Source organism: Salvia miltiorrhiza, chromosome 4, assembly GCF_028751815.1.
Source record: "Salvia miltiorrhiza cultivar Shanhuang (shh) chromosome 4, IMPLAD_Smil_shh, whole genome shotgun sequence".
Taxonomy (NCBI): Eukaryota; Viridiplantae; Streptophyta; class Magnoliopsida; order Lamiales; family Lamiaceae; genus Salvia; species Salvia miltiorrhiza.
In genome coordinates, this window is record NC_080390.1 from 49,432,538 (window position 1) to 49,447,820 (window position 15,283).

Here is a 15,283-nt window from a genome sequence, read left to right on the forward strand (position 1 = left end):
AATCCCTCGGGAAGAGGTCCAATAACCAAGTAATTGCTATACTTTGCATACCAGGATCCTTAAATAACACGGCCCAAATCTGCTGATCTATTGGTTTAACTGATTTCTCTGGCGAGGCAGCCAGAGGAATGATGGAGTCCTCTGGCGATGCAGTCCAAATCTGCTCATCGGGAAAAAATTCATTGATGGCCATCTTTGGATCATCCCCCTCGATTGGATTCTCCAAACGAGATAAGTGGTCAGCTACCACGTTCTCACATCCTTTCCGATCTCGGATCTCCATATCAAACTCTTGTAGCAGTAAGATCCAACGAATCAAGCGGGGCTTGGAGTCTTTCTTCGTGAACAAGTAGCGGATGGCGGCATGATCAGTGTAGACAATTGAATGAGTTCCAATCAAATAAGAACGGAACTTATCAAAAGCGTACACCACAGCTAGCAGTTCCTTCTCCGTGGTTGTGTAATTCCTCTGAGCAGCATCCAAAGTTTTACTAGTGTAGTAAATTACCTTGAATAACTTATCTCTCTTTTGCCCCAACACAGCTCCCACGGCCCAATCGCTAGCATCACACATCAACTCAAATGGAGCACTCCAATCCGGCGTGATCAACACTGGTGTAGAAATCAGCGCGGCTTTCAATTTCTCAAATGAGACGCGGCATTCCTCGGTGAAGACAAACTTCACATCCTTCTCTAGTAAAACACAAAGTGGCTTGGACAGTTTGGAGAAGTCTTTGATGAAACGCCTATAAAATCCTGCATGCCCAAGAAAACTTCGCACTGATTTCACGGAAGTAGGTAGCGGCAACTTTTCAATGGCCACGATCTTAGCACGATCCACCTCCAATCCTTGTGCAGAGACTCTATGCCCCAAAACAATACCCTCACGGACCATTAAGTGGCACTTTTCCCAATTTAGCACGAGTGCTGTCTTCTCACAGCGCTGCAATACTTGAGCAAGATTGTCCAGACAATTATCAAAGGAAGATCCAAAGACAGAGAAATCGTCCATGAATACCTCCATGATATTTTCAATCAACCCATGGAAAATCGCCATCATGCAGCGTTGGAAAGTGGCAGGAGCATTGCAAAGACCAAAAGATATCCTCCTAAAAGCAAAAACGCCATAGGGACAAGTAAACGCGGTCTTATGCTGATCCTCTGGGGCTATCATAATTTGATTGTAGCCCGAGTACCCATCCAGAAAACAGTAATATTCGTATCCTGCCAATCGGTCAAGCATCTGATCAATAAATGGCAAAGGAAAGTGATCCTTACGTGTGGCTGCATTCAAAGCTCGGTAATCAATGCACACGCGCCATCCTGTGACCAGCCTCGTAGCTATGAGTTCATCTTTTTCATCTTTAACTACTGTCATGCCTCCCTTCTTGGAGACAACTTGAGTGGGACTCACCCACTCACTATCAGAGATGGCATAGATAATGCCGGCATCCAACCACTTCAGCACCTCCTTCCTCACAACTTCTTGCATCGCTGGATTTAGTCGTCGCTGGGGTTGCACCTTTGGCTTGTATTCTTACTCCAATAGAATACGATGCATGCAAATAGAAGGACTAATTCCTCTGATGTCAGAAATAGACCATCCTATAGCTGACTTGTATTTTCTTAAAACTCGCATCAACTTCTCCAACTCCAACGGAGATAGATAGGCAGATACAATAACCGGAAAAGTTTCATTCTCACCCAAGAATTGGTACTTCAAATGCTCAGGGAGCGGTTTCAGCTCAAGTTTGGGTGTGGCCGTAGCTCTGTCTGATTCCGCTGTTCTAGCGGACCCTTCTGCTCTGGCGGGTCCCTCTGCTCTGGCGGATCCCTCTGACCCTGATTTCGCTGGCGATGCTGATTCCGCTGGCGATGATTCCTCTGGCCTGGCTGATTCATCTGGCGCAGGGAATTCTTTGTCCACCAACTTTCTCCCCCCATCAACAGGTTTGCGAATATCCATGTAAGGTACAGGATCGATGGGATGTCTCTCTATAGCCTCCAGTTCTGTAATATAATCTAAGATTTCATCACACGCCTCGTCTAGATTGGAATAAGGGTATAATGACTGTGTGATGCACTCCTCCAAAGGATCGTCTACAGCTGCAGGGAAATCCACCACAGTATCAATTGAATTACAATCCTCAACTTGTGGCTCGGCTGGTTTTTTCATCGCATCATAGATGGATAATGTCATTTTTTCATCATTGACGCGGAAAGTGAGATCTCCATCCTGCACATCAATAAGAGCACGGCCGGTAGCTAGGAATGGACATCCTAAAATCAGTGGAGTATTCTTATCCTCCGGCATGTCCAACACTACGAAATCTGCAGGAAAGATAAACTGCTCCACCTGCACTAGAACATCTTCCACAACTCCCTTGGGATATGTGATGGAGCGATCGGCCATCTGCAGTGCAATAGAGGTAGGCTTGATATTTCCGATCTCCAACCGGTTAAAAATAGAGAGAGGCATCAAATTGATGCTTGCCCCTAAGTCACAAAGAACGCGGGAGAAATTCTGCCCTCCAATCACACAAGCTATAGTAAAGCTGCCAGGATCCTTTTGCTTCAATGGTAGCTTCCTTTGTAGCACTGCACTGCATTCCTCGGAGAGATTAATCATCTCATATTTCCCCAACTTCCTCTTGTTGGAGACTGCATCCTTGAGGAACTTGGCATAACCTGGCATATCTCTTAAAGCATCAAGTAAGGGAATGTTGATGTTAAGCTTTGAAAACATTTCCATGAACTTGGCTAACTTCTGATCCATTTTCGGTTTTGCCAGGCTATTCGGGAAGGGTGCTACAGGTTTATACTCTGGCCTGGGAAACGTAGGAGTAAGATTAGGCTTCTTAGCATCAGAGGTTTTCGACGATGCCTTAGAAGTTGACGGTGACTCGCGCACAATCGTCTCCAAGTCATCCTCCTCAACAATCTCGACATTTGTCTCCTTTCCATTCTTGCCGTCCCGCTGCTCTGCAGAGGAATGGTGATTCCTCTGCTCTGGCTGGCTCCTCTGCTCTGGCCTATCCCTCTGCTCCGGATGATTCTGATACTGGGTCCCGCTTCTCAAGTGAATTGCATTACACTGATTTTTGGGATTAATTTCAGTGTTGCTGGGAAAGTGGCCCGGCTTGTGCTGTGCAGCTGCTTGGTTAGCCATTTGTCCAACTTGATTCTCTAACATCTGCACCTGTTTAGAAAGTGCTGACACATTTTGCTCCATGTTGAACATTTTGGTTCCCAAGTTTGCCGAGTTTGTCTCCATCCCGGTGACCTTCACCAATACTTGCTTCATCATTTCCTCCATTGAATCTTTCTTTGGCTCATTGATGACTCCCCCACTAGAAACAGAAAATCCAGGTGGGGGTTGCAAAGCATTGTTGGGATTTGAATAGGAAAAATTCGGATGGTTCCTATTATTTGGATGATACGGTGGATTGCCGCCCTGATGTCCTTGATAGTTTGATCTATTAAGTTGGTACTGCCGCTGGACATAATTAGCGTCTTCCAGTTGCGACACATCAGGTAAACTTGGCTGCTGAGGAATTTTAGCTAGTAGTGTCTTTCTCTCTATCTCGTACTGCTTTTGAAGAGCTTCATATTTCTCCTTAAAATCATTTCTCTCCTCATTCACAGCTGCAATTCTTCTCGTGGAATTTCTGTCATTCGGCCATTGATAACTGTTGGAGGCCATCTCTTCTATCACACGATATGCCTCCTTTGTATTTCTATGGAGAAGACATCCACCTGCAGTGGCATCCACCATACTTTTTGTCAGACCAGTCAAACCATTATAAAAGTGAATGATTTGCTGATCCTCTGTGAAACCATGTTGCGGGCAGTTCCTGAGCAGCTCGCGAAATCTTTCCCAGGCATCATGAATGGTCTCATCTCCTAGCTGGGAAAAGTGAGAAATCTCTGCAATGATTTTCTGAGCCTTAGAGGCAGGAAAGTATTTTGCTAAGAAAGCTCTACACAAATCCTCCCATCCAGTAATAGCACCTCTGTCCAGACTCTTGAACCACTCCTTCGCTCTGTCCCTGAGAGAGAATCCAAACATCTTCATTCTGATGGCATCAGGTGGCACTCCATTCTGCTTAATAGTGTCGCAGATATCTAGGAACTGGGTAATGTGAGCATGCGGATTTTCAGAAGCCGCTCCACTAAACTGTTCAGCTTGCACCATGTTTATCAATCCCGGCTTCAGCTCGAATGTGTTGGCTTGCACAGTTGGTCCCCATTTGCCTCCTTGAAATTGATCAACTCGAGGCTGATACATGTGATTCAGTGGTGGCTCTGGTGGAGGAGCCCGGTTGCACTCTCTTTCTTCATCTAGTTGCCTCTGAAGGTTTGTCACGACTTCCACAAGAGTTGGAAGGTCCATGTTATTCTCTTCCATTGCTAGCTTTTTCTTTTCGCGGTTGTCTCTTTTGTATTGCTTTTCGATTTCCAAGTTCAAAGGCACTAGATGTTCCTTTCCTTTGGATCTCGTGATCATACACGCCTGAGACAACAAACAAAAACAGAAATTTTAAAAACTAAAAATAAAATAAAATTAAAACTTATAACGCCTGAAATAATGCTTAAGTCTAATCAGGAATATTAAAGTTAATTCTAAACAGTCCCCGGCAACGGCGCCAAAAAGTTGATCGCTAATTTCTTAACAACAATAACTGCAACTAAACAGTGTAATTGTAGCACAGAAATAGCAACTCGAGTATCGTATCCACAGGGACTATTATAACGAATTACTCTAAGTAATCCTAATTAAACTATAGTAATATTCAGGCAACGAAATGGAGAGATTGGTTGACGTAAATTAAAACGCAAATAGAAACTAATGAAAATACGTAGATAAATTCAAATATGGAAAACTCTGACCCTAGGGATGTATTTTCACCAATCAACTACATGCATTCAACCTATTGATTCAATTACCAATTTTAATCCAACCCTGATGAAAGATCACTATATTATTCACAAGCGTCTCTAACGACCACCTATGAACGTAGATTAATAAACCCCTTTTCGCATTCAAGACTCCAAGGAATAAATTAACTCCAAATAGCACATAAAGAATAGCTTCCTATAGGTTCACCTATCGCATTCAAGACTCAAGGATAATACTATATCATGCATTCCTGAATCGGCTGAACAATTATCGCATTCAAGGCTCAAACTGAACAGCTAGACATGTAAATCATTGATCAGATAATTCACAAGAGATTAAGCACCAGGAATCATGAATCATAAGTTGGAGGGCAAATTGATATCAATAAATCAAAAACACATAATTAATTAGCTATGTACAAACCCTAGGTTCAGAATAAAAGAACTAGCTAGACATATTGAAATAAAACATAAACAAAATTAAAGAGAAAGCAATTGTAAAAACTGAATTAAATAAAAACCGAATGAAAAACGATTGTAGCGACTTGAATCTTCAATCTTGATCCAAGCCTTGAAAACTAGAAAGCAATAAAATTCTAAAGCTAAAAACTAAAGTATGAATGCTAAGGTTTTTTGGGTGTCTGCCGTCTGATGATGTCGTTCTTGAAAGGCCAAAAGAGGACCTATTTATAGGCTTCAAACTTCCTTCGGATCACTTTGGAAGTTGCCATGCAAAGTAGGATTCTAATGGAAATAGAATTCCAAAGGTAATAGAATCGTGTAAAACAAGGCAACTTTCCAGCTGGACGCTCGCTCCGTAAAATCTCCTACTTTTGCCAAATTCGCGGCTCTCGCCAGAGGAACGGATGTCTCTCGGGAAACGGGTCGCGCCCGAGAAATGACGAATTCTCTGCTATCGCCAGAGGATTGGTATCTCCAGATGAAAGAGTGATATCTCTGGTACTTCATCAGCGGAATGGGTCGCCAGCGGAATGGTGGCCTTCTCCAGAGAAATGGTGACCCCTCTGGAATTGAGGACTTGACTTCTCTGGCATCGGGGACTCCGCTGGCGCCTCTCTGCTCTGGACTTTAAACTTCTCTGACGCTGGCACTTCTCGGCAGAGGAATAGGTGATTCCTCTGGTCAGCGGGGGAAGCGACTCCTCTGACATTGACTTCTCTGGCAGCGGGGACTCGATCCTTCTGCAATGACTTCTCTGATCTGGGTTGTGACTTCACTGGATATGACTTCTCTGACTTCGCCAGAGAAATGGTCTCGCCTCTGGCATTGATATCTCTGGCCTCGCGACTCCTCTGGCTAGAGACTTCTCTGGCGAGTTGATTTCTCTGATGTGCATATGAACGGTGATTTTTCTGCTCTGGAGATGTCGGCTCCGCTTCTCTGGACTGGCTTTTGATTCCTCTGCTCTGGCATTCCAGAACACTTAGAAAACGCCTAATTAATCCAAAATTCTCCAAAATTGCATTTTTTCATCTGGTAAGCCTAAATCTCCTGCAAAGCATAGAATACACCATAAAACGCACCAAATTCCAGAAGATTATCCTAAAACACGCACATACAAACCCCTAAAAATAGTGTAAATTAAGCATAAATCAACTCCCCCACACTTAGCCTTTTGCTTGTCCTCAAGCAAAATCTATGAATCCTAGGAAGAGATCGATTTCAACAACGTTTATTTCCATCCAATCATTCACAAAGTCAATTCAAAACTTTACAATCAACATACATCTCTCGGTCATGCAAGTAACTCAAAGTTTAAGAAACAACACAAGAGTAATGCAAGTAATTCGATCAGACCCAATTCTCCGCTAGAAGTGAATTCCCTAATGTGATCGCCTTTATAATCAATATCACCATTTTTCACACTTTGTGTGCTTGAGATTTTCGACAGTTGAGCCATAATTCATGAAAGAAAACCATTTGGATGTAATCCAAAGTCTTTTCACGTGGTTTCCCATGCTCATAGTTAGACTAGAGGAGCAGAGACTCAGAGCTATCACATTATAGAACAGGCCAGATGTTTCAGAGCTGGCAATTTTGAAGTTGGCAATTCGTCCAACATTTTTCACATTTCACAGATAAGATACGATCGTAGGCAATCACAATGACAACACTCCTTCTAGCATCTACCGGACAAATCACGTTTTACTAACTTACAAAAGTGTTGCAACAAAACTCATAATTCTTTGCACAATCAAGAAACATATATCAAAGGTAAAACAAGAATATCCTCCATTCATTCACAAACCCTAAATGCACATTGAAAACCATCTTCTCTTCCACAAATTCATAAAAATTAGCTAGATTCTAGACCAAAAACTTAGCATAGAAAAATATTTTTCAAAAAATATACGCATAAAACACCACTCCCCCACACTTAAAGCATGCCATGTCCTCAGGGCATAAAAGAAATATTAAGAGTGTAGAAAACGTCCCTGATTATCGGCAATGAAAAACTGAATCATCGGGCGAAGTGGTGAAGAAGAGGGTTTGCGGTCTGTTTCAGAGGTGAGAGTGACTTCTCTGGCGGAGCAGCGCGGATAAGCATATCGCTGGCAGAGCAGCGCTTAACGGGGCAGCGAATTGAGTGGCTCCGCTGGATATGTGCAGCGTGGAAAAGTGCAGTGAGGAAAATGGCCGCGCTGGAACATTAAAACCACCAGAAATCTGGCAGAGAACACCTGCCCCCAAACTAAACAAAGAAACAAAAGAAACAAAACAAAACACAACGAAACTAAAAGGAAGGAAAACAAAACAAAGAAAAAATAGTTGGGTTACCTCCCAACAAGTGCTTAATTTAGAGCTCGACGATACCTTAAATCACGGATCAACGAAGTTGACCACTTCCACGTCGCGGTCCAGCTCTGCTTTGAAATATGGTTTGAGGCGATGGCCATTAACAGTGAAAGTAGACCCATTCGACGCAAGCAACTCATAGGTCCCATTCCAATTGCTCTTGTGAACCACGTAAGGACCTCTCCATCTAGACTGCAGCTTGCCAGGAAATAGACGAAGCTTAGAATCATACAAGAGTACCTCATGTCCCGGCTTGAATTCCTTTGTGCGAATGTTCAAATCATGGAACTTCTTCGCCCTTTCCTTGTAGATCCGGGAACTCTCGTAAGCTTCATTCCTCCACTCATCTAACTCCGTCAGCATATCTCGCCTTGTATGACCGGCCTCCTTGAACTCCAAATTGATTCTCCTCGTCGCCCAATATGCCTTGTGCTCTATCTCAACAGGTAAATGACATGGCTTGCCAAAGACAAGTTGGTAGGGAGACATACCAATCGGAGTTTTGTAGGCAGTGCGATATGCCCAAAGAGCATCATCTAAGTGCTTCGCCCAATCCTTCTTGTTGGCGATGCTCTTCTCCAGAATTTGCTTGATCTCTCTATTCGCCAACTCTGCTTGACCATTAGCTTGAGGATGATATGGAGTCGTCACCTTGTGCTTTACTCCATACTTTGCCAACACGCTTGCTAGTAACTTGTTGTTGAAATGCGACCCCCCATCACTAAGCAACGCCCTCGGTGCTCCGAACCGAGTCAAAATATTCTTTTGCAAGAATTTAATGACTACTTTAGAATCATTGGTGGTAGTTGGGATCGCCTCCACCCATCTAGACACATACTCCACCGCAAGCAATATATAGGAGAAACCACATGAAGGAGGGAAAGGACCCATGAAGTCAATTCCCCACACGTCAAATAGCTCCACCTCTACAATGATGTTCTGTGGCATCTCATCCCTCTTTGTAATGTTGCCCATGCGCTGGCATCGATCACAAGACTTCACGAAAGCATGGCAATCTGCGAAATTTGAAGGCCAATAAAATCCACTATGATTTACCTTCATGGCAGTACGGTTGGCAGCGAAGTGACCTCCACTCGGTGAGCTATGGCACTCCTCAATGATCTTTGGCCATTCATGCTCTCTAACGCATCGTCGAATAAAGCCATCGGCGCACCTCCGGTATAAGTAAGGGTCCTCCCAATAATAAAACTTGACATCATGGAGGAACTTCTTCTTTTGATAGTGCGACAATCCCTCAGGAAGAGCTCCAATAACCAAGTAATTGCTATACTTTGCATACCAAGGATCCTTAAATAAAACAGACCTCGCCAGCGGGATGACAAATTTCTTTAGCGAGGCGGCCAGAGGAATGATGGAGTTCTCTGGCAATGCAGCCAGAGGAAGAACTGAATTCTCTGGCGATGCAGTCCAAAGCTGCTCATCGGGGAAAAACTCATTGATGGCTATCTTCGGATTATCCCCTTCGATCGGATTCTCCAATCGAGATAAGTGGTCGGCTACCACATTCTCACACCCCTTTCGATTACGAATCTCCATATCAAATTCTTGAAGCAACAAGATCCATCGAATCAAACGGGGCTTGGAGTCCTTCTTTGTGAACAAGTAGCGGATGGCGGCATGATCAGTGTAGACAATTGAATGAGTTCCAATCAAATAAGAACGGAACTTGTCAAATGCATACACCACAGCTAGCAGCTCCTTCTCCGTGGTTGTGTAATTCCTCTGAGCAGAATCCAGAGTTTTACTAGTGTAGTAAATTACCTTGAATAACTTGTCTCTCTTTTGCCCCAACACAGCTCCCACGGCCCAATCGCTAGCATCGCACATCAACTCAAATGGAGCACTCCAATCCGGCGTGATCAACACTGGCGTAGAGATTAGCGCAGCTTTCAACTTTTCAAAAGAAGCGCGGCATTCATTGGTGAAGTCAAACTTCACATCCTTCTCTAGTAAAGCACAGAGTGGCTTGGACAGTTTGGAGAAGTCTTTGATGAAACGCCTATAAAATCCTGCATGCCCAAGAAAACTTCGCACTGATTTCACGGAAGTAGGTGGCGGCAACTTTTCAATGGCCACGATCTTAGCACGATCCACCTCCAATCCTTGTGCAGAGACTCTATGCCCCAAAACAATACCCTCACGGACCATGAAGTGGCACTTTTCCCAATTTAGCACGAGTGCTGTCTCCTCACAGCGCTGCAATACTTGAGCAAGATTGTCCAGACAATTATCAAAGGAAGATCCAAAGATAGAGAAATCGTCCATGAATACCTCCATGATATTTTCAATCAACCCATGGAAAATCGCCATCATGCAGCGTTGGAAAGTGGCAGGAGCATTGCAAAGACCAAAAGATATCCTCCTAAAAGCAAAAACGCCATAGGGACAAGTAAACGCGGTCTTATGCTGATCCTCTGGGGCTATCATAATTTGATTGTAGCCCGAGTACCCATCCAGAAAACAGTAATATTCGTATCCTGCCAATCGGTCAAGCATCTGATCAATAAATGGCAAAGGAAAGTGATCCTTACGTGTGGCTGCATTCAAAGCTCGGTAATCAATGCACACGCGCCATCCTGTGACCAGCCTCGTAGCTATGAGTTCATCTTTTTCATCTTTAACTATTGTCATGCCTCCCTTCTTGGAGACAACTTGAGTGGGACTCACATGCCCAAGAAAACTTCGCACTGATTTCACAGAAGTGGGCGGCGGCAACTTTTCAATGGCCACGATCTTAGCACGATCCACCTCCAAACCTTGGGCAGAGACTCTATGCCCCAAAACAATGCCCTCACGGACCATGAAGTGGCACTTTTCCCAATTGAGTACGAGTGCTGTCTCCTCACAACGCTGCAACACTTGAGCAAGATTGTCCAGACAATTATCAAAGGAAGATCCAAAAACGGAGAAATCGTCCATGAATACCTCCATGATATTTTCAATCAACCCATGGAAAATCGCCATCATGCAGCGTTGGAAAGTGGCAGGAGCATTGCAAAGACCAAAAGAAATTCTCCTAAAAGCAAAGATGCCATATGGACAAGTAAACGCGGTCTTATGCTGATCCTCTGGGGCTATCATGATTTGATTGTAGCCCGAGTACCCATCCAGAAAACAGTAATATTCGTATCCTGCCAATCGGTCAAGCATCTGATCAATAAACGGCAAAGAAAAGTGATCCTTACGTGTGGCTGCATTCAAAGCTCGGTAATCAATGCACACGCGCCATCCTGTGACCAGCCTCGTAGCTATGAGTTCATCTTTTTCATCTTTAACTACTGTCATGCCTCCCTTCTTGGAGACAACTTGAGTGGGACTCACCCACTCACTATCAGAGATGGCATAGATAATGCCGGCATCCAACCACTTGAGCACCTCCTTTCTCACCACTTCTTGCATCGCCGGATTTAGACGTCTCTGCGGTTGCACCTTAGGCTTGTATTCCTGCTCCAACAAGATACGATGCATGCATATAGAAGGACTAATTCCTTTGATATCGGAAATAGACCATCCTATAGCAGACTTGTATTTCCTTAAAACTCGCATTAACTTTTCCAACTCCAACGGAGCTAAATAAGCAGAGACAATGACAGGTTAAGTTTCATTGTCACCCAAAAATTTGTACTTCAAATGCTCAGGGAGTGGTTTCAGCTCAAGTTTGGGTGTGGCCGTAGCTCTGTCTGATTCTGCTGTTCTATCGGACCCTTCTGCTCTGGCGGGTCCCTCTGCTCTGGCGGATCCCTCTGACCCTGATTTCGCTGGCGATGATTCCTCTGGCCTGGCTGATTCCTCTGGCGCAGGGAATTCTTTGTCCACCAACTTTCTCCCCCCATCAACAGGTTTGCGAATATCCATGTAAGGCACAGGATCAATGGGGTGTCTATCTACGGCCTCCAGCTCTGCAATATAATCTAAGATCTCATCACACGCCCCATCAAGATCGGAATAAGGGTATAAAGACTGTGTGATGCACTCCTCCAAAGGATCATTCACGGCTGCAGGGAAATCCACCACAGTATCAATTGAATTACAATCCTCAACTTGTGGCTCGGCTGGTTTTTTCATCGCATCATAGATGGATAATGTCATTTTTTCATCATTGACGCGGAAAGTGAGATCTCCATCCTGCACATCAATAAGAGCACGGCCGGTAGCTAGGAATGGACGTCCCAAAATCAGTGGAGTATTCTTGTCCTCCGGCATGTCCAACACTAAGAAATCTGCAAGAAAGATAAACTGCTCCACCTGCACTAGAACATCTTCCACAACTCCCTTGGGATATGTGATGGAGCGATCGGCCATCTGCAGTGCAATAGAGGTAGGCTTGATATTTCCGATCTCCAACCGATTAAAAATAGAGAGAGGCATCAAATTGATGCTTGCCCCTAAGTCACAAAGAACGCGGGAGAAATTCTGCCCTCCAATCACACAAGCTATAGTAAAGCTGCCAGGATCCTTTTGCTTCAATGGTAGCTTCCTTTGTAGCACTGCACTGCATTCCTCGGAGAGATTAATCATCTCATATTTTCCCAACTTCCTCTTGTTGGAGACTGCATCCTTGAGGAACTTGGCATAACCTGGCATATCTCTTAAAGCATCAAGTAAGGGAATGTTGATGTTAAGCTTTGAAAACATTTCCATGAACTTGGCTAACTTCTGATCCATTTTCGGCTTTGCCAGGCTATTCGGGAAGGGTGCTACAGGTTTATACTCTGGCCTGGGAAACGTAGGAGTAAGATTAGGCTTCTTAGCATCAGAGGTTTTCGACGATGCCTTAGAAGTTGACGGTGACTCGCGCACAATCGTCTCCAAGTCATCCTCCTCAACAATCTCGACATTTGTCTCCTTTCCATTCTTGCTGTCCCGCTGCTCTGCAGAGGAATGGTGATTCCTCTGCTCTGGCTGGCTCCTCTGCTCTGACCGAGCCCTCTGCTCTGGTTGATCCCTCTGCTCTGGCCTATCCCTCTGCTCCGGATGATCCCTCTGCTCTGGCCTATCCCTCTGCTCCGGATGATTCTGATATTGGGTCCCGCTTCTCAAGTGAATTGCATTACACTGATTTTTGGGGTTAATTTCAGTGTTGCTGGGAAAGTGGCCCGGCTTGTGCTGTGCAGCTGCTTGGTTAGCCATTTGTCCAACTTGATTCTCTAACATCTGCACCTGTTTAGAAAGTGTTGACACATTTTGCTCCATGTTGAACATTTTGGTTCCCAAGTTTGTCGAGTTTGTCTCCATCCCGGTGACCTTCACCAATACTTGCTTCATCATTTCTTCCATTGAATCTTTCTTTGGCTCATTGATGACTCCCCCACTAGAAACAGAAAATCCAGGTGGAGGTTGCAAAGCATTGTTGGGATTTGAATAGGAAAAATTCGGATGGTTTCTATTATTTGGATGATACGGTGGATTGCCGCCCTGATGTCCTTGATAGTTTGATCTATTAAATTGGTACTGCCGCTGGACATAATTAGCGTCTTCCAGTTGCGACACATCAGGTAAACTTGGCTGCTGAGGAATTTTAGCTAGTAGTGTCTTTCTCTCCATCTCGTACTGCTTTTGAAGAGCTTCATATTTCTCCTTAAAATCATTTCTCTCCTCATTCACAGCTGCAATTCTTCTTGTGGAATTTCTGTCATTCGGCCATTGATAACTGTTGGAGGCCATCTCTTCTATCACACGATATGCCTCCTTTGTATTTCTATGGAGAAGACATCCACCTGCAGTGGCATCCACCATACTTTTTGTCAGACCAGTCAAACCATTATAAAAGTGAATGATTTGCTGATCCTCTGTGAAACCATGTTGCGGGCAGTTCCTGAGCAGCTCGCGAAATCTTTCCCAGGCATCATGAATGGTCTCATCTCCTAGCTGGGAAAAGTGAGAAATCTCTGCAATGATTTTCTGAGCCTTAGAGGCAGGAAAGTATTTTGCTAAGAAAGCTCTACACAAATCCTCCCATCCAGTAATAGCACCTCTGTCCAGACTCTTGAACCACTCCTTCGCTCTGTCCCTGAGAGAGAATCCAAACATCTTCATTCTGATGGCATCAGGTGGCACTCCATTCTGCTTAATAGTGTCGCAGATATCTAGGAACTGGGTAATGTGAGCATGCGGATTTTCAGAAGCCGCTCCACTAAACTGTTCAGCTTGCACCATGTTTATCAATCCCGGCTTCAGCTCGAATGTGTTGGCTTGCACAGTTGGTCCCCATTTGCCTCCTTGAAATTGATCAACTCGAGGCTGATACATGTGATTCAGTGGTGGCTCTGATGGAGGAGCCCGGTTGCGCTCTCTTTCTTCATCTAGTTGCCTCTGAAGGTTTGTCACGACTTCCACAAGAGTTTGAAGGTCCATGTTATTCTGTTGTTCTGCCATTGCTTGCTTCTTCTTTTCGCGGTTGTCTCTTTTGTATTGCTTTTCGATTTCCAAGTTCAAAGGTACTAGATGTTCCTTTCCTTTGGATCTCGTGATCATACACGCCTGAGACAACAAACAAGAAAAGAAATTTTAAAAACTAAAAATAAAATAAAAATTTATAACGCCTGAAATAATGCTTAAGTCTAATCAGAAATATTAAAGTCAATTCTAAATAGTCCCCGGCAACGGCGCCAAAAAGTTGATCACTAATTTCTTAGCAACAAATATCGCAACTAACACGATGCAATTGTAGCAAATAATCAGTAACCGAGTATCGTATCCACAGGGACTATTATAACGAATCACTCTAAGTAATCCTGATTAAACTCCAGTAATATTCAGGCAAACGAAAGAATGAAGGTTTAATTAACTTAAACTAAAACGCAAATAGCAATAATTAAAAGATCGTAGGAAAAATCAAATATGAAAGACAACTGATCCTAGGGTAGTAAATTCATTAATTAAATCTACGCAATAAATCTATTAATCCTATGTACCAGTTTAATCCAGTTATGATGAGAGATCACTTAATTAATCAATTACTCTCGCTAGAGCAGCAACGATCGTAGATTAGTAAATTCTCTATCTCCGCTAGGTCTCAAGAAAATCTACTAACTCCCAAAAGTTCCTAAGAATAGCTCCCTATGATCCACCTATCTCCGCTAGGTCTCAAGGTTAAAATCATATCATACATTCCTGAATCCGCTAAACAGTTATCTCCGCTAGGTCTCAAACCGAATAGCTACACATGCAAACTATTGATCAGATAATTCACAAGAAATTAAGCACCAGGAATTATGAATCATAAACTGGAAGGCACAAAGGTATTAACAAATAAATCACATAAATTCAATCAACTATTTACAAACCCTAGAATCAGCTAAAGGAAACTAGCTAGACATATTGAAATAAAACATAAACACAATTAAAAAGAAAGCAATTGTAAAAACTGAATTGAATAAAAATCGAATAAAAACTGAAGTAGCGACTTGAATCTTCAATCTTGATCCAAGCCTTAAAAACTAGAAAGCAATAAAATTCTAAAGCTAAAAACTAAAGTATGAATGCTAAGGTTTTCGGGTGTCTGCCGTCTGATGATGTCCTGTCTTAGGTCAAAAGAGGACCTATT

The 15,283-nt window shown here is 43.5% G+C and overlaps 2 non-coding genes across 2 annotated transcripts; both read left to right on the forward strand.

The window, feature by feature from the left end:
* Window positions 1-3,833: 3,833 nt before the first annotated feature.
* Window positions 3,834-3,940, forward strand: LOC131024040 (small nucleolar RNA R71). The gene has a single exon (XR_009101635.1). It is a non-coding gene; the product is annotated as a small nucleolar RNA R71 (small nucleolar RNA).
* A 9,591-nt stretch (window positions 3,941-13,531) lies between these two features.
* On the forward strand, window positions 13,532-13,638 carry LOC131024041 (small nucleolar RNA R71). Its single transcript, XR_009101636.1, has one exon. It is a non-coding gene; the product is annotated as a small nucleolar RNA R71 (small nucleolar RNA).
* The last annotated feature ends 1,645 nt before the right edge of the window (window positions 13,639-15,283 follow it).